Genomic DNA, 26,158 nt, shown 5'->3' on the forward strand with positions numbered 1-26,158 from the left:
AAATAAAAAAGGAAAAGAAAAAAAGAAATACTCTGTGAATTAGCAACTTTCTAAGTTCTATAAAGATATTTTTTAGTTATGTCAAATTGTTTAATTTCTTTGCACCTTAATAAAACAAATGGCTTTTCTGAATTGTTCACCTATAAAAATGACAGAGCTTAAACTTGAAACCTTGATATAAACAAGGAGATCAGGAATGTTCTTGTATATATCATATTTTCTTCAGAAAAATGTTCCACAATGTAAAAGGAAGATGAACATTTTCCCTCTCACACATTTAGACTGCAATGCTTTTGCAAGAGACCTCATCAGGAAGGATTACGTAAATTTCTCTATTTCCACAGACCAAGGAGGGAATCTACTCAATGAAAGTGCTGGGTAATGGTTTGATCTCCAACAGAGAACACCTTCTCTGATGACCGTTGGCTGCACCCATGTGTTATGAGTTTGTTTATTTTTAATTGCTCCACAGTTGTTCCAGAGTGTGAGAAGTCGAGTTCCATTGAGCTGGCACTTCTAGTTTTAATTTATGCATGAGTATGTACATTGTTTTTCTCCTGCAGTTCTCAAAGAATTTTATGGGCCATTACTGAGTGACTAAAATGGGTGCAGATTTTGCAAGCCTCTGCCAGAAGATGTTTATTACTGTCATCATTCTTAGGAAAATCATGTTCCAGCAGGTTCAGGCAGTGTGCAAAACGTGGCACATGTGTGAATTGGCCATTTCACACCGCTCTTACAATATTGTCAGTAATAATAAAACCAAGGGAAAGACCTTGGGGAGGGGGATAAGCTACACATTAATTTGGTCATGAAGCTTTGATATGTGATCTTTGTTAGACCCGGAGATGCAAAGTATAGCTTGTTTTGTAACCTCACCAAGGGCTAAGGCAGTAGCTTTATTTTAAAGGTTCCCACTTCTGAGGTTCCTATCTCACGAAGTCTACGTCTAGAGTGTAATATCCTTGGAAGCTTCTGGATGGTTCTGCCTCTCTACTTGTTTTGTTAACTTTGAAACACAACTTTCATGTGGCATCTAACACTGTAGTGATAAGGGAAGCAAAATTCATTCAAGGTATTTCAAATTACAGCGTATCGCCAGTTGTGAAAGCTTGCCACAAATTCTTTCGTGTTCACCTCTTCACCTGGAATCCTTACCTTTCGAGAGACATGTTTTACTTTCCTTTGGGATGGCTGTTTTGGGGGGTTGTGGACAGAACTCGGACATGAATTTGGGAAAAAAATTCAGCCAAATATTTCCAGAATCAATATTTCTGGCTACTATACTATATTGCCCCTATTTCTTCTTACGTTTAATGTTTCAGTGTCATTTCCTTTTTGATGTCTCAGAATGGTTCACATTATGAGGCCATTTTTATATATCTTCAGAAACACTTTCCATTTTTATATTCAATTATTATATATATTGTATTTATTGTAATAATTAAAAATGGGGAATACGTATTTAATATTATCCCACAAAGTTTGAGCCTTATTTCAAAAGGTATAAATTTAAAATTCCAGATTTGTGCCATTCATATAAGCATGCAGCATATACTCGTAACCTCAGTACCAATACATATAAATTAATAAGCATGACTTGGATTGAAGTTCCTAAGGAGGCCATATAAATAGTACCTCTCCCCTCTCAAGTTCTACAAATCAAGAGGGGGGGGAAAAGAGTGGTAGATAGGGCTTGAATATAACCTTCATTATTAATAAAAGCTAAGTTAAAGAAAAATCCTTAAAATGAGAGTCAAATGGACTTCCTAAGTTTTAAGTTGAGTTAAAGACTATCCACGCAGTCAAGCAGCTTAGACCAAGAGACCCCCTGCCTGCAACAATAGAGCTGCTCCTTGAGACATAAGAGGAAGCTTCTTCCTAAAACAAATCAAAACAACAACAACAAAACACACACACACACACACACACACACACACACACACACACAATAGTATAGAACTGATCAAACTCTTTCCAAATTCAGCAAGAAAATCAGTAGGGAAGCAGAGAGAGACCTGCAGGATTTCAGGATATGTCTTCCTCATTAAAACCAGGAGTGTTGCACTGATTCCACCCCCCCCTTCAAGAGTTTCACACAATCTTGGATGCATGCATCTGAAAACTACAGCCAGTCTTAGTCTTATCTTTGTTTCCCATAGAAGCTGTTGTCTTCATTTTTGTGTGTGTGCATTTTTAAAAACTCTATCAGGTATTGAAGTTAACGTAGGATTTCAAGTACCATGTTTTAGAGGAAATATTATACTGAAAATTACTCATCATTTATCTGAAATTCAAATTTAACTGGGTGTCACGTGTCATGTATTCTTACTGGGGAAAATTGGCAATTCTAATTTCAAGGGATTTTATTTTGGTTGAAAAATATTAGAATTCATCATTCTTTGCTATCATGATAAATTTTGACATGTTTTATCTCCAAGATTCACTGTTTTCCCCAGCTGTTTAAAAGCCAGGAATGTGGGACCTAAAACCATAAAGCTCCTAGAAGAAAACATAGGCAGTAAGCTCTTTGACATAGGTCTTAACAAATTTTTTTCTGGACCAGTCTCCTCAGCCAAGGGCAATGAAAGCTAAAATAAACAAATGGAATTACCTCAAACTAAAAAGTTTTTGTACAACAAAGGAAAATATCAACAGAACAGTCTAGTGAATGAGAAAAGATATTTACAAATCATACATCCAAAAAAAAAAAAGATTAATATACAAAACATATAAAGGACTCACACTACTTAATATCTAAAAATCTGACTAAAAATTGGCCAAAGAATCTGAATGGACATTTTTCCAAAGAAGACATACAGATGGCCAACAGGCACATGAAAAGATGCTCAACATCACTAATCATCAGAGAAATGCAAATCAAAACCATAATGAGATGTCACCTCACACCTGTCACACTGGCTATTATTCAAAAAGTTAAAAAATAAGAAATGTTGGTGAGGATGTGAAGAAAAGGGAAGCCTCAAGCATTGTTAGTGGGAATATAAATAGATGCATCCACTAAGGAAAACATAATGGAGTTCACTTAAAAAACTAAAAATAGAACTATCATACAGGCTATCAATTCCACTTCTGGCTATTTATTCAAAGAAAATAAAAAGACCAGCTCAAAGAGATATATACACCCCAGTGTTCATTGCAGAATTATTTAAAATAGCCAGGATATGGAAGCAACCTAAGTATTTATCAATAGATCAATAGATAAAGATGTAGTATACATATACAATGGAATATTACTCATCCATGAAAAAAATGAAATCTTGCCAGTTCTGACAACATAGACAGACCTTGAGAGTATAATGTTAAGTGAAAAAAGTCACACAGAGAAAGACAAAGATACCACATGACTTTACTTATATGTGGACTCTAAAACACAAAACAAATGAACAAGGAAAACCATTCACAGATACAGAAAATAATCATTCATTACCAGAGCACAGGAACTGGGGAGACAGTCAAAACAGGTGAAGGGGATCAAGAGCACAAAATTCCAGTTATAAAATAAATAAGTCATGAGGATATAATGTACAGCATATGGAATATCAATAATATTGTAATGACTTTGTATGGTGACAAAAGGTAACTAGACTTATAGGCATCATTTCATAAGTTGTAAAAATATCAAATCACTATGAAGTACACTTGAAACTCATAGGATATTGCATATCAATTTTACTTCACTTCTAAAAAGCCACAGATTTGAAGTTAGAGGTCAATATTATACCCTAAGATCAAGGGGTGATTCCTGATTGATCTAATTCTGTTGAGGAAACCCCATGTCACTTAACATAGTGCTTGATTCGCATACCTAAAGTTTGCTCCAATCAGCATATAGCATTCCTTGGTCTCCCAGGAGTTTTTCTGGATGGACATATGATCAATTTCAGGGGTCAGATTGATTAAAGATTCAAGAAGAATTATGCCATAAACATCTAGGAAAGAGGATATTTATATTTTTCAGAGAATTGATTGTAGCCAGCTTTGGTGTCTTTCCAGAAGATGTAATATAAAGGTGTGAAGCCTGGAATTGTTAGTCATTTTGACACCATGAAGGATATATGCATCCCCAGGTTTACTGCAGCATTATTACAACAACCAAGACATGGAAGCAATCTAAGTCCATTGATATATACATTATTTAGCCATGAAAAGAAGGAAATCTTGCCATTTGTAGTAACATGGATGGACCTTGATGGCATTATGCTTAAGTGAAATCAGAGAAAGACAAATACTATATGATCTCATTTATATGTGGAATCAAAAGAACAAAAACAAACCCCAAAACTGATTTCACAGATACAGAGAATAGATGGGTGGTTGCCAGAGGCAGGGAGTGGAGGTTGGGTGAAAGTGGGAAAGGAGGTCAAAAGGTACAAACTTTCAATTATAAAATAAATAAATCATGGGGATATAGTGCATAGCATGGTGACTATAGTTAATAATTATTGTGTATTTGAAATTTGCTGGAAGACTCAATCTTAAAATTTCTCATCACAAGAAAAAAATTTTCTTAAAATTTATGGTGATGGATGGATTTATTGTGGTGATCATAACACATACAAATATGGAATTACTACGTTGTATACCTGAAACTAACATAATGTTAATATCATTTATATCTCAGTAAAAAGTTTTAAAAATACAAGGCCTGATCAAGATTAGGAAACAGCAGGGGCGCCTGGGTGGCACGGCGGTTGGGCGTCTGCCTTCGGTTCGGGGCGTGGTCCCGGCGATCTGGGATCGAGCCCCACATCAGGCTCTTCCGCTATGAGCCTGCTTCTTCCTCTCCCACTCCCCCTGCTTGTGTTCCCTCTCTTGCTGGCTGTCTCTATCTCTGTCGAATAAATAAATAAAATCTTTAAAAAAAAAAAAAAAAGATTAGGAAACAGCAGGGGCGCCTGGGTGGCACAGCGGTTAAGCGTCTGCCTTCGGCTCAGGGCGTGATCCCGGCGTTATGGGATCGAGCCCCACATCAGGCTCCTCTGCTATGAGCCTGCTTCTTCCTCTCCAACTCCTCCTACTTGTGTTCCCTCTCTCGCTGGCTGTCTCTCTCTCTGTTGAATAAACAAATAAAATCTTAAAAAAAAAAATTAGGAAACAGCAAAATAACTAATATCAGGAATGAAAGGGCAAACGTCACTGCAGATCTTATAGACATTGGAAATTAAGGGATTATAATTAATAAATATCCTAATAAAAGTGCTAACTTTGATGAAATGCAAAAACTCATTAACAAATACAAATTTTTAAAATCTGACACAAAAGGAAAAAGAAAACCTAAAGCCCTGAATCAAGAGAAACAAATAAAATTCATAGTTAAAGTCCTTCCCATAAGCAATAGTATAAGCCTCAATGGCTTAAGAACTGATTTCAGGGCGCCTGGGTGGCTCAGTTGTTAAGCGTCTGCCTTTGGCTCAGGGTGTGATCCCGGAGTCCTGGGATCGAGCCCCACATCAGGCTCCTCTTCTGGGAGCCTGCTTCTTCCTCTCCCACTCCCTCTGCTTGTGTTCCCTCTCTCGCTGGCTATCTCTCTCTGTCAAATAAATAAATAAAATCTTTAAAAAAAAAAAAAAAAGAACTGATTTCAACCAATGATAATTATATGCAATCTCTTCCTGAAAATGGAAGGGACAATTCCAATTTATTTTATGGAGCAAGTACATGCTGATACTAAAATCAGACAAAGATATTAAAAGGAAACTACAGATGAGCATCCCTTATGAACACGGACACAAAAATCCTTAACAAAATATTAGCACACTGAATTTGGAAATATATAAGAGGATAATTATGTTGACTGATGTATGTATGTGTATGTATGTATGTATGAATGATGTATATATCAGGAATTAAACAGTTGATTTAATATTTAAAAAATAATCAGTGCTGAGGCCCCTGGGTGGCTCAGTTCGTTGAGCATCGGATTCTTGGTTTCAGCCCAGGTCATGACCTCACGGATCATGAGATCCAGCCCCACATTGGACTCTGCGCTCAGCGGGGAGTCTGCTTGAAGATTCTCTCCTTCTGCCCCTCCCCTACTCGTGTGCTTGCTCACTCTCTCTCTCTCAAATGAATAAATAAATCTTTAAAAATATAAAAATCAATTTAAAAAATCAATGTATTTGAGCATATTAATAGAATGAAGAAGAAATTCAACATTCAAGTTAAAATTTATCAGCACATGAGGCTTAGAGAAGACTTTATTCAACCTGATAAAAGACATGTATGAAAAACCTGCAGTGAGCACCCTATATAATAATAAAAATCTGAATGCTTTCCCCAAAGACTGGAAACACGTCAGGATGACTGTTTTCCTCACTGGTATTCAACACTGTACCGGAGGTAATACACAGTGCAAGAAGTGAAAAAAAAAAAAAAAAACAATATAAAGATTGGAAAATAATTAATAAAATTGTCCTTGTGAACAGATGACATGATTACATATATAAGATATTCTAAGGAATCAAGAGCAACAAAACTGCTATAAAAAACAGCGAGTTTAACAAAGTCATAGGATATAAAATCAAATTAAAAATCAAGTGTATTTCTATCCTAGAAAAGAACAGTTAGAAAATAAAATTTCAAATAAAACATACTATTTGTAATGGCATACAAAAACATGAAATATTTAGGGATAAATTTAACAAAATATGTTCAAGATATCCAGTGAATAATTCAAACATTGTTAGGACAAGTAAAAGGAACCTAGTTATGGAAGACTTATCATGGTTAAAACGTAAATTCTCCCCAAATTAGTCTATAGATTTCAATACTATCCCAATAAAAGCCATCAGACTTTTTCTTCAACATTGACAAACTGATTCTAAAATTTGTATGAAAATGCAAAGAACTTATAATAGCCAGAACAGCTTTTCAAAAGTGGATTACATGCCCGATTTTAATACTTACTCAAAAGCTACAGTAATCAAGACAGTGTAGTATTGGTGTAAAGAGCAATGTATAGATCAATGGAACAGAATGGAGAGAGTAGAAATACACAAACATGCTCATAGTCAGTAGATCTTAAAAAAGTATGTGAAAAACTGAAATCATGAAAAGATAACATTTTCAACAAATAGATATCCCTATGGGGAAAAAAATGAACTATATACCTTACCTCATAATGTACACAAAAATGAACTCAAAACTTAAAATATTAAACTAAAATTTCCAGAAGATAATATAGGAGAAAAATCATTGTAATTTTATTTAGGCAAATGTTTCTAGGTAGAATGCAAAAAAAAATTAGATATATAGATAGATAGACAATCATTAAAAAAATGAAAAGGTGACTCGCAAACTAGGTGAACATATTTACTTTACATTTATCTGATAAAGGACTTTTATCCAACATATAAAAATCATTCTTCCAACTCAAGAAGAAAATTAGAAACCCAAATTAAAAAAAATGGGCAAACGATTCAAATATATATTTCACCAAAGAAGATACATGAATGTGAATGACTAACAAACATAAGATGCCCAATGCCTCTAAGCCTCAGGGAAATGAAAAGTAAAACCATGAGATATTGCTGTAACAGCCAGAATGGCTAAAATTTAAAACGTTGAAACTATAGTTGTTGACTAGGATATAAAGCAACTGGAAGTTTCATACACTACTGGTTAGGAATATAAAATTGAATAAACATTTTGGCAATCAATTTGGCAGTTTCTTACCAAAAAACTAAGCAATTCTAAGTATTTACCTACGAGGTATGAAATGCCTTGCACATAGGTTTTACTCTCAATAGGCAAAAACCTGTAACAACCCAAGTGAGTAGATAAGCATAGTATACCCATATAATGGAATATTTTTCAGCAAGTAAAAAAAGACAGTACTATGATACCCCAGCTACATGAACAAATAAACTAAAGAAATTGTGTGCTGTATGATTTCAAATACACAATATTCTAGATCAGGCAAAATAGGTCTATATTGACATCAAGCATTATCAGTGATGTGTGGAGTAAGCAGTAGGAAGACTGATCATAAAGGAGTACAAAAGAAGGGCTGAGTGATAGAACTGTTCTATATCTTGATTATGATGATGATTACACGGATATAGTTAAAGCTTATTTAACTATTACTCTAAATAAATTATACAAAAGTTATACCAAAAAAAAAAAAGAAAAGAAAAAAAGAAATACATGATTAAAAAAGCCTATATAATTTTAAACCATACGAAAGAAAAAAAAAGAACAGTATGATTTGGGCTTAGTCCCTTTTTCTCTATAGGTCTTCATTTTTGTCTATATTAAATGAAGAAGAGTTAAACTGAAAACTCTTTAAGACTCATCACATTACACATTTCTAAGGAAAATCTTAATTCCCCTATTTCTTTTTTCTTTCAGAGGAGAAAACTTACTACAAAGGACAGAAGTTGGTCTTGGATCCAGGCAAACCAGGATAATACTGGGATCCTCACACTTATTAGCTGTCTGAGCAGGAATTCAACATCTCATGGTTACAGTCTTCATCTACAAAGTTAGGATAAAAATTTATACTTTATACACTCATTGTGAAAAACCAAGTGATTCAAAAATGTATGAATGTCTTTGACTCTCACTAGCTGCCTTTCACCGGAGAAAATTTCAAGATTCAAAACCAAAAATAAAGTTAAATAGAATTCTTCCAGAAATCAAATATTACCTTTATCAACTGAATCCTCTAAGGAGGACATTTGAGTTTCTATAAGAGATCCTGTCTTCTACTAACTGCCTTTGCAGATGCTCTGAGCACAGCACCTGTCATGCTGTTCAGGGTGAGAAGACAAGCATTAAGGAATAGCACAATAGTGGGAATAAGATAGGCCATCCTAGGGGAGCCTTCACTCTGCACTGGTTTCTCACGCTGAGTACCCTTAGACAGCTGAACTACATGAATCTTTTCTTATTCTCTGACTCAAATGGAAGACTCCCAAGTGAGCTATAAAAGTTATTTAGTGCACTTTCTTTGGTATCTCAAACGTATAGTTAAATTCAAGAAATTCACATTAAAAAAAAATCCTACTTTGACTTTGCTTGTGTTACTTTTCTTTTAAATTAAAAACAAACAAACAAAAATTCCTAGCCGCCAGTATCTACTGAAGCCCTGATATCCCAGATAGAATAATTCGGTGTCTTGAAAGCCTTATGAGAAGCAAAATATGACATTTTCATAAAAGTACAATATTTTCTTTATGGGCAAAGACGTAAAGTTTTACCAGATCACAATGGGACAAAGAGTTTAAATGAAACTTCAATGACATACCAAACCAGATGAGAAAAATGTAGATACCTCCAAACTCAACCACCACCTACGGCATAAAACATTTCATAACCTATGTATCAACCAGCCACTGCCAATGGGGTAGTTTAATCAACTCCTCTAGGGCCAATTTAAAAGGGTAAACATGAGCAAAGCTTTTATTAATGCCTCCCTTCATCACAAAAGCAATTTCCCACTGTCATTTGAGCTTTTTACGATGGCCCACTACCAGCAGAAGCCATTTCAGTTTACCTCTGACTGTGCACCAAGCAAAAAAGAAAACAAATCAAATAATTAAAATGGTCAAAAATATACCATTTCAAAATGGCTCAATCCTTTAAAACATTTATAAAAGTACCCCCCTCCTTTTATTTCTGAAGAGGGCAAATTGTGAAGGAGGAACAGAGCAAGAGCTTTTTCCTCTTCTCCATATGTGTCAGGGAATTCTAAATATTTTCTTTTCTAAGAATGTTAAAGGATCTTCTAGCATGGTTACTGAACCAGCTGTTGCCTATCTTCATCTTCCTGCTTCTAGGAAATATCTCTAGTTATAATCTTGTGTGCCAATGCTTTTGGGAATAGAATGCTTTCTGACTGATTAAAAAATTCATACTGGCTTCTCATGCTGAGAAGTGAAGATTATTCCCATTCAGGCATAAGAGGGCTCCGGCAGAAACAGGGTTAATTTTCTTCCCCCCTGAGCCAGTAGCTCCCACACCTGTCAACCATCAAGGTCAGGCTTGCCAGGAACCTGGGAGGGAATGGGCATGGGCACAGCTGTAGCAAATTAGTGTATCCTGAGGAGGTCCAGCATAAAAGATGTGAACTCTTGCATATGTCTCTATGGGGTTTTGACTGATCTAAAAACTATGTTGCTATGGGGAATCAAGAGTGGTAGGAGCCTCAGAGACTTCTACCACAGCCTTCCCCTAATAACACATGATATGTAAAACTGTATGTGTGCCTGTGTTTGTGGGGTGTGTATGTGTGTGTGTGTGTGTCTATGTATTTTAAGGTTGGGATTATAGCAAGTAGCAACACTTATTTATAATTTTTTAAACAGTAAGAAATGATTTAGAAAAGGATACAGTAATGATTAAAATGGTCTTTTGGCTAGCTCCATCACTAAGTATGGAAAACACATAATTATTGATGAAACAATACTTAATGATTTTCATCAATGCTCTTTCTCAAGAGTACATAGGTATCACAATACAGTAATCATATGTGTGGATGTTTTAAAGAAAGTAACTAAAAAGGAATAATTTGGAAAAAAAAGGCACTTGGCCCAATTGTGACAATATCTTAGCATCTATAGATGCCAATTTCCTTGTAATTTGGAAGTCTAAATTCTGACTTGGTTTGTTTTCTTATTTTTTAAAGGTGAAAAATATTCGAAGAGCTATGTCATAATCGAGTCTCTTGTATTCTTGCATAGTTATAAGATGTTCTAGGCCTTTGAGCCCTGCCCATTTTCACCTTTGTGTGTAATATAAAAAGGGCAGAATTGTAGGAAGGATAGAAAGGTTATATGGTGAGAAAAACATAAAATGGAAGGGAACATAGATGCTTAAATAGTATGCTACATTCCTGCACACATTCAATTTCTCCAGCGGAATGTGAAGTCAATATTTCAAGCAATAATAGAATAAAAACATTGCAGAATGCTGTGTGTTCTCTTTGCACTGAGCAGGAACCAAAAGAAAAGTGGGGGCAGAGGGATACATCTTAGTGATTCCACAAAGCCCGTGCATATTCTCAGTAGAGGAGCAAAAAAAGCAAATACATCTAATTGCTTATAAAAGTTAGGCCCATCAACTACAGCTTAATTACAGTCTACCGCTAAATCCTACATTAGTATAAAAAATTACAACCCTAAAGAATAAAATAAAATGACACTTTGGCTGAGCAAAAGTTCCAAAGTCCTACAGGGTCATGATTTAACGTTTCACACCCTTTAAGCATCATTAATAGCAAAGACAAAATGCAATTTCGAAAAAGATTGTCTCCCAGGGGTCTCTATTTAGAGGTGAAGTTTTTGAAAGGGAAGAGGGCAATTGATGGGATAAGTATTAGATTTGGCCCAGCACAGTCACTCAAACAGATTAAAAAACAACAACAACAACAACAACAAAAATCAAACCCAAAAACTATCTAAATTGTTAATCGACAATTTAGGAAACCTGCTGAGATAACTGATTTAGAGACTTCTCAATTTATCAAAATAGCCTAAGCACCTTAAAAAAGGAGTTGCTTTAATTACAGTGGGCTATTATTGAACATTGCAGAACCTATTTTGTAAGGACCTGTAGAGTTTGCAAAGTCCTGCTGAGCAGATACTACTCTGCAATGGAGAAGGGTGGCAGGTTCCTAACTGACTCAGCGAGACCAAACTGACACGCAGAATAGAAAGCTCATGCCCTTACTTTCTTCCCTTTCCATTGATACTGACCCATGTTGCCACCCCCAACTCTTCCTTCAACTTTTCTTGAAGGACGGAGGAAGTACTTAAGAAGAATGAGGTAACTTGTTTCTTCACCAAGACTGCCAACACATGCACACTGCAGCATTTTGTGACATGTGTGTTTTCAGTCACCTCAGGATTTTCACCTGAGGGGCAACTTATTTCATATGTGCTTGTGGAAAGGCAATGAAGATTTTATTATTATTGTATCAACCGAACCAGTTGAGTGCAATATCAACTATTGACATAAGTAAGTTCTACTTCTACTGTTTCTTTCCGTTCATGGAATACCCCAATTTAGCAGTACAAAACCATGATTGAATGAAACAAATGAATCCCCGAATTGGAATTTTGATCTCAAAAATCATTAAATTCAATAAATTGTTCAAAGGTAAGAACTGATTTGATTGATTACTTATCATCTTTAGCCAATGGTAACCAAAAAAAACCAAGAAACAAAAACCAAAAACCTCAAATTGGTTAGCAGCCTTCTCTAGGACGTCCCTTGTCCCACTTGGTTGTTGTTCATCTTGCTGTTATCTATTCTTGATATTGTGGCTGATGAAAGTCATGTTTATGTCTCATTTTTTCTCTGCACAGTCAGTGCCGCGAGGGCCCTTTGCTTCTACAAACAGGCTCCACTACTCCGATGTGGCCCCTCCTCAGACTTTTCTGCCGCAGCTGCTCTGCTGAATCTCAGCCATATGTTCCTTTGATCCCTTCCTGAAGAACTACCCTCCATAATGAATCAATGATTTCTCTGTTCTCCACTGAGAACACACAGTGTCTTTGAGACATTCACTCATTATGCACAGAATGTGTACAGGTAAGGGTGAGAGTACGATAGGGTGTAGTCTGTGGCCATTTGGCCATCACCACTCAGCTGAGTGTGTCCATGTTGGTGTGGGACATTCAGCCAAATGGCCTCCTTAGATCCAAGAAATTGTGGGGCTCCTTTCTTTTCAGCAACCCTCACATACACATATACCTTCTGGGGTTCCTCTATTACTACCCAATCTTCATCTTGAGGTTTATCATCAGGTGAACTAGATTAGGGGTGGAATAGAGAACTAAAGACACAGCATCTGATCTTTTGCTCTTTTCTCCCTCTTTCTTACTCTAGACACTCTACAGACTCAGATGTCTCTCCATAATATCCCAAGATTCTTTCTATATAGTAAAATAAAAACCCAGGTCTCTACATTTTTTTAACGTAAAAAATATTGGAATTTTAAAATTCTTTTGTCTTTCATTTGAGCCTCGATTGCAAAACTACTGTTTTATTGGAACACCAAAGCTGTCATTTACCATACACTTGACATCTTTGTTCCAGATTATGTGACTCTCCCCTGGACCATGGAAATGCTTTAATGGCTGGGAAGTAAAGAAGGCTATAATTTAAAAGAAATACAAAATACATGATCTTATCTTTTTAAAATATTACACCCATTTTCTAGCTCAAAAATAATGTGAAATGAAATATAAAGATTCTGGCATACCACAAACCGAAGGAGAACCTTCATCTTAGCATAGAATTGCCTGGCACCAGGGCTCAACACACTGTGAGAAACCTCGTCTATACTTTCTACCTTACTCTCCATGTCTTTTTATGGCTTTTATATTTTCATCTCTTTTATCAGTTTTTTATTTTCTGTACCAGCTTTCTCTCTATTTCTAGTCTATAAAATGGAAAATATTGGATTCCTATTAAGCTCTCCAGTTTTTATATTCCCTTTTCAAGAATACAGCTTTAACTGGGACTGAAACACCATTGCCCCTTTCCCTTTCCAACAGAAAACTTTAATTGCTCTAGTTTGGATCATCAGCCCATCTTTTGGTCAAGGGAACAAAATGGTGTTAAGTGTGGAATCATAATACCCTCTAGTTTCATCCACGTTGTTGCAAACGGCAAGATTTCATTTTTTGATGGTGCATAATATTCCATGATAGATAGATAGATAGATAGATAGATAGATAGATAGATAGATAGATATGTGTGATATATATCACATCTTATTTATCCATTTGTCTGTCAATGGACATCTGTGCTCTTTCTATTGTTTGGCTATTGTGGACATTGCTGCTATAAACATTGGGGTACAGGTGTCCCTTCGTATCACTACATTTGTATCTTTGGGGTAAGTACCCAGTAGTGCAATTGCTGGGTCATAGGGTAGCTCTACTTTCAACTTTTTGGGGAAACTCCATACTGTTTTCCAGAGTGGCTGCACCAGCTTGCATGCCTACCAACAGTGTAGGAGGGTTCCCCTTTCTTTGCATCCTCGCCAACATCTGTTGTTTCCTGACTTGTTAATTTTAGCCATTCTGACTAGTGTAAGGTGGTATCTCATTGTGATTTTGTTTGTATTTCCCTAACGCCAAGTGATGTTGAGCACTTTTTCATGTGTCTGCTGGTCATCTGGATGTCTGCTTTGGAGAAATATCTGTTCATGTCTTCTGTCCATTTCTTGATTGGATTATTTGTTCTTTGGGTGTTGAGTTTGATAAGTTCTTTATAGGTCTTGGATACTAGCTCTTTATTCTTAATTAGAATCTAATTTCATTTTGGATTATGCACTAACATTCAAAAATGACCTTGAGGGTTTTTGTTATTGTTTTTATAAATATTATCTACCTTTGACAGATGCTGATATCAATATTCTGCTGATTTCAGGGTGACTGGGGTGGCTCAGTCATTAAGCGTCTGCCTTCGGCCCAGGGCATGATCCCAGGGTCCTGGGATCGAGCCCCGCATCAGGCTCCCTGCTCCACTGGGAGCCTGCTTCTTCCTCTCCCACTCCCCCTGCTTGTGTTCCCTCTCTCGTTGGCTGTCTCTCTGTCAAATAAATAAATAAAATCTTTAAAAAATATATTCTGCTGATTTCAAAAAGATGTTGCAAGCATTATATTCTTAGTTCTTTGCAATAACTTAAATAGAATTTAGATTTAAAAAATTTAAATAGAATTAGCAATACTGGTTGGCTTAAGTGTTAAAATAATTTGGACTTAATTCCTAGTGAAGGTTGTTCATGGCAATTCTGGGGTCTCCAGCATTCTTCCCAGTTGTGGTCCTAAATCCATCTGAAATGGAGGCAGCAAATTTCAAAGTTCTTGCTGGTGTGAATACAAACTGGTGGTGGTTGGAGTAAGTGATATTGGGGAAAGTGCACTGACAAGCCAGCTAATCCAGAACCACTTTGTAGATGAATATGATCCCACCACAGAGGATTCTTACTGAAAACAGGTGGTTATAGATGGTGAAACCTGTCTGTTGGACATACTGTGTACAGCTGGTCAAGAAGAGTACAATGCCATGAGAGATCAACACATGAGGACAGGTAAAGGCTTCCTCTGGGTATCTGCCATCAATAATAGCAAATCATTTGCAGTCATTAACTTCTCCAGGGGACAGATTAAGCAAGTAAAAGATGCAGGTGATGTACCTATGATGCTAGTAGGAAACAAGTGTGATTTGTCAACAAGGACAGTTGACACAAAACAAGCCCACGAACTGGCCAAGAGTTATGGGATTCTATTCACTGAAACCTCAGCCAAGACCAGAAGATTGTCGAAGATGCCTTTTACACACTGGTAAGAGATATTTTTTAAGTATCAAATGAAGAAACTCAACAGCAATAATGATGGGACTCAGGTTGAATGAGGTTACCATGCATAGTGATGTAACAAATACTTTTAAAGTTAGAACATCAAAAAAGAGCCACTGTCTAGCTGTACCAACACCCTGGTCTTGAATTCCCTGGAGGAGAAGCAATACTGTTGTAATCTTCAGTCTCCCAAAGAAGCTCCTGCTACTTCAACTCTCAGTAGATCAGTACAGTATTCCCTATTTGAGAAGTTCTAGGAATAACTACCTTCTCACTTGGTTGTCTGACCAGAGCAATGAACCACTATTTTCCACCCTGGGTTCTCCCTCACTGCACATGAATAAACTTCTGCCATCCCAAGTTTTTCACCTGAAAAGCAATTCATGCTTTGAAACAGGGAATATAACTGAAGACATGAAATTCTGTAGGAATTCTAAAGTAACAACTGCTGGTGACTTTTTGTTTTTGTTTTTTTTTAATGTTGAACATGGAACTATGTTGGGTTTTGGAGAAATGTCATAAATAATCAAGTTTTTGCTAGAAAATCACATACTTCATTTAGGTTGTCATATTCATTTATATAGAATTGAATAAATATTCTCATTTAAAAATATCTTCTATGTTTTTCATTTTTAAATTTGGTAAAAATCATAATAAACTAGAATAATACTACTTATTCATTTAAGGGAAGAGATATTAAGTACATTATAAGCAAACGCAATTCAAGAGTTGATGAAAGCATAATCTGTCATAAGATAAACAATTTGCTCCAATGAAGTCACATGGATTAATTGTTGAAGTTCAGTTTTTTTCATTTACTTGTTGTTGAAAATTACGTAATTTATTTAACTTCTCTGAGTCCCACATTTTAAAAATACTGAGGAAAGAATGCGTGCCTTAAAATACCTTGTCAGGATCATTGAAATAATCAATATAATTGACTAGTAGAGCAATAACACAGAGTTAATGCTCAGCAAATTTTACTTTCACGTAAGATAGAGTTTACCACTAGACAGAGTTTATTTTAGAAATCAAGGATGATTCAATGTTTTGAGTTTAAATAAAATTAAATAAGGAAAATTAAGTGATCACCAAATGGATGATTACACTAATACCAATACCTCAACCTAACAAAAAATTTATAAATGATACAGAGAACAATATTGAATTTATTTTCCACAATATGTCTCTAAAAGACTAGTGATATAAAAATAAGTCACATATTTTAAATCATTAAATTCTAATTAGATAAGATATTAATTGGGTTAAATATTAATTAATTGTATCAATTAAATGAAATTATCTGATTAGATTAAATTAATTAAAACAAAACTTTAATTGATTGAATACATTTTTTTCTTTCACAATAATCTGTGTAAAGTGAAACATCCTTTTCTCTGAAGTTCGATCCTGAGTTAAATCAGAACCTCAGACTCCTATCTCCATGCAAGAAGAATTTTTCTAACTGCCATTTCCAACAGAAGGAAAAACCAAAAGTTCTACTGATCTATGTATCTATTTTTGTGCCAGTGTCATACTGTTTTCATTACTGTAGCTTTATAGTGTATCTTGAAATCTGGGATTGTGATACTTCCAGCTTTGTTCCTTTTTTTTTCTCTTGACTAGTATAGTAATCAAAACAGTATGATACTGGCCCAAAAATAGACATATAGGAAGGGTAGATGGCCCAGAAATAAATCCATACCTATATGGTCAATTAATTTACAACAAAGTAGGCAAGAATATAATGGGGGAAAAGACAGTCTTTTCAGTAAATGGTGTTGGAAAAACTGGACAGCTACATTCAAAAGAATGAAAGCTGGAACACTTTCTTATACCATACACAAAAATAAACTCAAAACGGATGAAACACTTAAATGTGAGATATGAAATCATAAAACTCCTAAAAGAAAATAGTAATCTCTTGGAAATAGACCTCAGGAAGATATTTATGGAAATGTCTTCATAACAGAAAGGAAATGAAAGCAAAAATAAACTATTGGGACTATACCAAAATAAAAAGCATTTACACATCAAAGGAAAAACCATCAGGAGCACCTGAGTGGCTCAGCTGGTTAAGTGTCTGCCTTTGGCTCAGGTCATGGTCCTGGGATCCAGCCTGCATGGGGCTCCCTGCTTAGTGAGGAGCCTGCCCTCTCCCTCTGCTGCTCCCTCTGCTTATACTCTCTTTCTCCATCTCTCCATCTGTCAACTAACTAAATAAACAAACAACTAAATAATCTTTTTAACCACCAAGAAAACAAAAAGGCAACCCAATGAATGAGAGAAGATATTTGCAAATAATATATACAATAAAGGGTCAATATCCAAAATATTTAAAGAACTTATACAACTCAACACCAAAAAAAAAAAAAAAAAGAAGAAGAAGAAGAAGAAGAAGAAGAATCTGATTAAATACTGGACAGAGGACAGGAATAGACATTTTTCCAAAGAAGACATATAGATGGCCAACAGACACACTAAATATCAGGGAAATGCAAAGCAAAACCACAGTGAGATATCACTTTCATCAGTAAGAATGGCTATTATCAAAAAGATAAGAAATAATAAGTCTTAGTGAGTATATGGAGAAAAAGGAACCCTCATGCACTGCTGATAGGAATTTAAATTGGTTCAATCATTGGGGAACCAGTGTGGAGTTTCCTCAAAAATTTAAAAATAGAAATACCATATGATCTAGTAATTCCACTGTTGGATATTTACCCAAAGAAAACAAAAACACTAATTCGAAAAGATATATTCACCTCTATGTTTATTGTAGCATTATTTACAATAGTCAAATTATGGAAGCAGCCTGTGTCCATTGATAGATGAATGAATAAAGAGGATGTAGGATAGATAGATAGATAGATAGATAGATAGATAGATAGATAGATAGAATATTACTGAACCATAAAAAAGAATGAAATCTTGCCATTTGCAGCCATATGGATGGACCTAGAAGGTATTATGCTAATTGAAATAAGTCAGACAGAGGTAGACTAAGGTCATATGATTTCATTAATATGTAGAATCTAAAAAACAAAACAAATGAACAAACAAACCAAAAAAAAAAGAAAGAAGAAAAGAAAAGAAAGAAAAGAAAAGAAAAGGAAAAAAAAGAAAGAAAAGAAAAGAAAAGAAAAGAAAAGAAAAGAAAAGAAAAGACTCTTAAATACAAAGAATAAACTGGTAATTGCCAGAGGGGAGGTAGGTAGGGAGATGGGCAAAAAGATGAAGGGGATTAAGAGCTACAAACTTCTAGATATAAAAGAAAGAAGGCACGGGATGAAAAGTATAGCATAAGGAATATACTCAATAATATTTGTAATAACATTGAATGGGGACAAATGGAGACCATACTTATGGTAAGCATTGAGTAATGTATAGAGTTTTCAAATGAATATATTGTAACCCTGAAACTAATATAATATTGCATGCTAACTATACTTCAATAAAAAAGTTTGCTCAGGGGCACCTAGGTGGCTCAGTCTGTTAAGCACCTGCCTTTGGCTCAGGTCATGATCCCGGGGTCCTGGGACTGAGCCCCACATCAGACTCCCTGCTAGGTGGGGAGCTTGCTTCTCCCTCTCCCTTTGCCTGCTGCTCTCGTGCTTGTGCTCTCTCTCTGTCAAATCAATAAAATATTTTTTTTTAAAAAACTCTCAAAAAAAAAAAGTTTGCTCAGAATTGAAAGAGTCCTGTTAATTCTATTGATTCTCTCATGGTTGCATGTTATGGCTGCTAAAAATAGGAAATCTAGATTTGCAATGCAACCTCCAGTTTTTAAAAAATGCCCCAAGATAACCAACGTATGACCAAAAATCACCCAGCTCAAGCAGTGCAATCGTCTGATGCAAGATATAGACTGCAGTAGGACATGTGGTGGAAATCAAGGACCAAACGGCATTGCTTGTGAAACAGTAGTTTATCCTGTTTCATGTGCGGGAGTTTTGCATTTGCTGTAGTAACTGGGTCAGTGTGGGTGCCAACTTCATATGGTCACTTGGCAATTAGGAATATTTCATTATATCAGACACGTTTCAATGTTTATCTCTGAGGGCAGAAGTATGGATTTCAGAAGCTTGGTTCCCCAAAAGAACCTGGATTCATTAAATAATTTTACTCACACTTTCCCAGAGAATTTTTTGTGTTATGTATCATACATACCAACATATTTATGTGTGAGTAATGGGAGAAGCGGAATCACCATATATATATATAGAAATGCCATTACTGGCTGAGTCAAAATGACTTGTTGGTCATAAATTTCCATTCTGATGACCTAGCTAAAACAAATAAAGTATATTCCAATATGACCAGATGCCCCTAACGGCTAACATTTAAATAAAATTTCCCATCACTAGGGCATATATACATTCACTTACAGACACACACACACACACACACACACACACACACACACGTGCGCACACACATACACACACACACACAGTGATTTGTTTTAAATTACACCTTCTTATTGTACTGCAAGCTCCATGAGGACAATGATTTGCACATTGCTATAGTCCAATATCTATATTGTACATATTCAGGAAATTGTATGGATTCAGTAAATGTTTGTTAAATCAATAAATTAAATATGTATATGATACGTATATGATAATACAAAAAATAATTCATAGATATATTTTAAAGCAGCACTCACATAAAATTTTGTTGGCACAGACTTGGCCACTCATTGAAATATTACCTATGGTTGCCTCCTCATCACAATAGCAGATTTGAGCAGTTGCAGCAGGGACAGTATGGCCCACAAAGCCTAATAAATCTACTATTAGACCCTTTACAGACATTTGCTAACCCATTTCCCAGAAGCATAATCTTTAAATTTATATGAATAAACACAAATTAAATGAATATTGTTACTGAATACAATTTTGGAATTTCTGCCCAATACAATACTAGAAACAGATAAAAACAAACAATGGAAAGATGCAGAGTAAGATAAAATTATGAGAAGATATTACATTTATGTAAAAAACGAAAATTAATTATAAAATTATTACAATTAGAAAATGGTTTCTTGATAGTGGCCAAATTAATTAATTAATTTGAAATATATTTTTTGAGTGCATACTATTCACCAGAATTTGCACTTCGTAGAACAGATTTTTAAAAGATGCCTATACAGTATCACAATTTGTCTTTTTATCTTCTTTCCATAATCCTTTTTAGCCTAGACTATTACAACCGCTCTTCAAGTACCTCTGATGGTATCCTTTTCTGGAGCATACACATCTCAACTAATCGGGTCATTTCCCTGCTTTTTGGTGGTTACCCATTTTACTTGCATGAATCCCACCGTATTTACTGTGCTTTACAAAGTTCTTCACAATGTTGCCTCAGTCCAAGACCCCCTCAAGGTATATAGTCCAATGGTAGGGACCATGGGCTTTGAAGTCACCCAGTTTGTGTTCAAATCTTGATTCCACTTCTAACAAACTGAATGAATTTGAACAAGTTACTTATCCCTTCTCTGCCTTCATTTTTTAATCTATAAAATGGGAATAGTAATTATATCTATGTAATCAGTTGCTAAAAATTAACTAACTTATGTAAAGTGTAGACAAAAGTCCTTGAAAGGTAGTTAGCACTCAGTAAATTAGGCTGTGATTACCTGTGCAATTTCAAGTCTTCCAAATTCATATCCCCCACCCCAGGATTACTTTTGCAACACTAAGCAAACTAAGGCTATGATCGTGATAGTTCTTTCCTTACATTGCTCCCTTTGACATCCCTACACCTGTCCTGCTGTGGCTTGACTATGTCCTACTTTGACTTCAGGTCTCTGTCCAGAATTATGAAGATCTGAGATTTAACTCTGTTTGTAGGTTAGCTAGTTAGCCAGCCCCAGTTTCATGGATGCTGGCAGAAGACATGAGATTCCTAGGTCAGGGACAAAGGACTTTATTACTCATGGTAATAGCAGAAAGAGTTTCAGTATTTGTTCTGGTTCTCTGAGCCCAATTTCCACAGGATGGTCAAGAGGGTCCACAAAGAGGGTCAAGCAACACATGCAGCAGATCATCTTACTGGATAGCAACCCTGAGCTTAGAGAAGCTGACTTTTATAATAGTCAGAAAGCATGTCTGTCTTTGCTGTCAAGACAGACACTATATATTCCAAAACCATAAGCAAATCTGCCCTTTGCTCTGGAGTGAAACATTGTTATCTCTATTTTCCAAGGCTATTTACTATATAACATTAGTGAAAAGATTGTTGAGAACAAAGGCAGTCAGTGTTTCTGCTACCAGAGGTTTAGAAATGCAAGAGTGCTATGGGACAATGATATCTTAACAGTCTCCAGAGAATTCTTTTATTCTGTATTTCCTTAAGATAGGGTTATTGACCCATGTAAGCTCCTTGAAAACAAATTCCCTACATTTTTCACCAGTTATCCCAATTCCTAGTATAGTTCCTTGCACATAGTAGGCATTCAAAAATGTTTTTGAGCAAAATTCGAGAGTCTAGTGTAAATGACATTATTTTTATTCCTACTGTTACTACCATAACCAGTTGGAGAATAAAATTTAAAAATATATCTCATTCATATGAGCAACAACTTATAAATACTTCAGCATTGTGCATACTTCATGAAAAATGTGCACTAAGTATATATAGAAATCTACAAAATGACTTTAGTGAAATAAAGAAAGATTTTGGTATATAAAGCTACATGCATAAAGATGGAGCAGCACAGGCTTTGAATTGCAATGAGAAAACAGGGATTTTATTTGCATCTTTGCAACTTAAAAAGCTACATGCTCTCAGAGAAAAAGGGGAAGTCTTCATAACTTTTTATGCTTTTATTCAACAATAATTTACTGATGCCTTAAGTAGGTCCAGGTCCTTTTTCAATAGCGACTGTCTTTATTAACCAACCCCCATTATTAAGAGTGTCTCCTTAGAGCTAACCTATAATTGATACAATAAAAGCATTTTTCTTATTTCTAAGCTTAGTGACCATATAGGAAAAATGTTTGTGTCTTCTTAATAATATACATATTATTATGTATATATTATGCATAGTATGATATAAGCTATCATATATATTATATATACAAGTATGTATATATTATATGGATAGTATCTTACTCATATAATTAAATATCACTTTACTCTTATAAAGAAGGGGCAATTCACAATATAAAATTTGATATTTGTTTTCAAAGCTAACCAAAGCAGATAGTTAGAAAACTCAAAAATGGCATAAATTTGAATTATCTCAGTAAAGGCCAAAACTACACATAGCATTTTTCCTTCATTGTGTATAGAGACTCCTGGGGAAAAAAAGTGACTAATTAATTATTTTACACCACACAACTAAATGATAATGCTTGGTATTGGTGTAATAACCAGACCCCTGGACAAGACAGTCTCATTATCACTCCCAATAAAATAGCACTTCAGTATTCTGCAGGACTGCCATTACTGTCAAGGATCGTTGGGTGGTGTTTACAAATAGTTAACCAGCCTTCCTCACAGCTGTTCAAAATGAGGGCTCATGAACACTTATGCAAGCAGAGTAAAATCTTATAAGCACAGATGAGCAGGAAGAGCAGTGGTACACCAAATGCATAACAAATAAGAATTTTAATTCATCTCATCATGAAAACAATAAGAGATGAAGAAAGAGAGGACAGAGGCCCTGGATGCCCAAAATTAGAGACTTAACTTGGATCAACAGTGCCTGTCAGACTTAATGAAGATTGTTTATAAACACAAATTTGGCATATTTTAGAGCTGAATGTAAGAAATAACTGCTCAAGTGCTATTCTAGTTGTGTGGCTGATGTTCGGGGATATTTTTAATTTAATCATTGCTTTGACAATGGGGAATCTAGGCCACAAGGCATTCAGATACTTGCATAATTAAAGTTTCTCTGGGATACTTCACATGCCATGTTTTAGAAGATGCTTAATACTCTCCTAAGATTTGGTTACTCAATTTATATTTGTTTGTGAAATATGCAGACCAAAATCCTTAGGTGGTAGTATTTTCCTACTTAATCCATTGTAAAAAGAACCACGTAGCAAAATCTCAATCATTATTTTGTGGTTTTTAAAACTAAGTCCAACCTCTTCACTTTAGAGGAAACTGAGACAAACAGAGATCAGTTAAAGTCTTTCCTGAAGATACAAACAAGGTAAGTGACAGCTCAGGTCTCCTGCACCTTAGTCTAGAGTTATTTCTACCATTCATCATTCTTTCAAAGTGAAGTTATTCTATAAGTGAGAATCTGGGGTGTAACACTCTAAGAAATCAAATTTATCAATAGATATAACATAAAGAATCCCAGTCTGCATATGCTGCTTCTGAAAAGCATGGACTTTGATATTTCATAATTTTCAGTTTCTTCTACTGTCATTGAATGGCAGTGGCACATTCATTTTGAGGCAGATTTAGCTAGATGAGATAGGACACTATAATTTCATCTAGATCTTTGTTTTCAGACCTGTGATTTAAAATTTAGTTTCCTCCTTTCCTAATAAGGAAATTCAGATTTGTTTCAAAATAAAAAATTCTATTTTTAAACATCCTCTCGGTAAGTATATATTGATTAATGACTTCCAATGTAGTAACATAAAATAATAATTTGGGGAGTTTCAAAGAAATCTATATTCATTCAAATATTAGCTTTATTTTACAGATTTTTTTTTCAGTCATTGTACTTATTTTCTCTAATTCCCCTGATGGTAAAATGTTAAGAATAAGATATTTGTTGTAATTAATTTTATTTAATTTTCATTAGCCAGAAAATAATTCAATGAACCTCTCTCTGATCCTCAAGTAAGCCTTAAGGTACATGTAAACTATCTAATCATTTTCTAGTTTGCATTCTTTATAGTACATGCTGATATAAAGTTAACTCTAACCCCTTTAATACACTGAATTGGTGTAGTACCATCTTTAATACCCTACATATGGCCACTATCTTAATACCTTAAGAGTCTGAGTTCATGAAAATATTATTTGCCTTCATAATGCCTACAGAACAAAGTTGAAATTTGTAAGAAATCTTTTAAAAATGTTCATGGTTTTGCCTATTATAGTTCTTCCTATTCTCCAGCAAAAAACATTCTGTTCCACACTGGTAAGTTGTTCTATTAACTCCTAACATTTAGATCATGCATTTCTTCAACAGATATTTATTGAAACAACATTGCTATAAACTATAGTAACAACTGAGTTATGTAAAATAACTTAGTAATCAGTTAAACAAATATAAAAATATTAATTATTAATGTAGTATGTTAAGTACAGTATACGCAAGTTATTTAATGGGCACTGTAGGAAATGCATGAATATGATATAATTACTACCTGAAATAACTGAAATAATTTTCATGTCCAGTGAAAACATTAACCACATTAGAACCATAAATAAATAAATATTTAAAAATGTAGTTAAATTAATAATTTTTATTATTTATTTTTCTAGTGGTACAGCCTTTCTACCCCCTGCTCCAATCTCTTGTTGCAGAGTTCCCAATCTATATAATGCTAACACTAATCAAAAGAAAATTGAAGTAGCTATATAATTCCAGACAATGCAAAGTTAGAACAAGGATTGCTGTAGCACTACATAATAAGAAGGAATTAATTCTCCAGAATGTAATAACAATCCTAAATGTATATGCACCTAACAATAGAGCATCAAAATATATGAGATAAAAAGAGAACTGCAAGAAGAAATTTAAAAAATCCACTAGTATACCTGGAGATTTCAATGTCTCTCAGTAATTGACAGGCAAACAAAAAATCAGTAAACAAGGAGACAGAAAATCAGCAAATTTGTAGATGACCAGAGCAGCACTATTAATCAACTGGATCTAACTGATATTTATAGAACAGTCCATCTAACAACAGCAAACTACATACTCTTCTGAAGCTCACATGAAACATTCACCCACATAGATTACATTCTGGGCCATAAAACACATCTTAACAAATTAAAAGGAATAGAAATCACATAAAATTTGTTTTCACACAACAGAATCAAATTAGAAATCAATAACAAAAAGATGGTTGGAAAACCCCAAATATTAACCCAATTCTCAATAATATATGGGTCAAGGAAAAACTCAAGAGAAATTTTATTTTTTTTAGAGAGATTTTATGTATTTATTTGACAGAGAGAGACAGCACAAGCAGGGAGAGCTGCAGGCAGATGGTGAGGAGAGGCAGATTCCATGCGGAGAGGGAGCCCAATGCAGGACTTGATCCCAAGACCCTGGGATCATGACCTGGGCCAAAGGCAGACGCTTAACCAACTGAGCCACCCAAGTGCCCCTCAAGAGAAATTTTATAAAAATATTTTGAACTAAGTGAGAAAATAATTATTTATAAAAATTTGTGGGATACAATATAAGCAGTGCTGAGAGGGAATTAGATGCATACATTAGAAAAACTGAGGATCTAAAATCAATAACTGAAGCTTCCATCTTAGTAAAAAAAGAGAAATAAGTACACTGTATGCCTAAATCAAGTAGAAGAAAGAATAATAAAAATTAGAACAGAAATATATGAAATTGAAAAGAGGAAAACAATAGGGGAAATGAAACCAAAAGCTGAATATTTGAAAATACCAATAAAATTGATGAGCTCCCAGCTTGACTAACCAACAAAAAGAGTGAGAAGCAAAAATTACATACATAACAAACAAAAAGAAGTCATCATTACTGATTCTGTGGATATTAAATGTATTGTGAGGGAATACTATAAACAACTCTATGTTCACAAATTTGGTAAGTTAGGTGAAATAGACAAATTCCTTGAAAGACACAAAATATAAAAT

At 34.9% G+C, this 26,158-nt stretch overlaps 1 pseudogene; it reads left to right on the forward strand.

The window, feature by feature from the left end:
- LOC113254321 (GTPase NRas-like) overlaps positions 1-26,158 on the forward strand; it is a 118,273-nt pseudogene that overhangs the window by 26,524 nt on the left and 65,591 nt on the right.

Source organism: Ursus arctos, unplaced genomic scaffold, assembly GCF_023065955.2.
Source record: "Ursus arctos isolate Adak ecotype North America unplaced genomic scaffold, UrsArc2.0 scaffold_12, whole genome shotgun sequence".
Lineage (NCBI taxonomy): Eukaryota > Metazoa > Chordata > Mammalia > Carnivora > Ursidae > Ursus > Ursus arctos.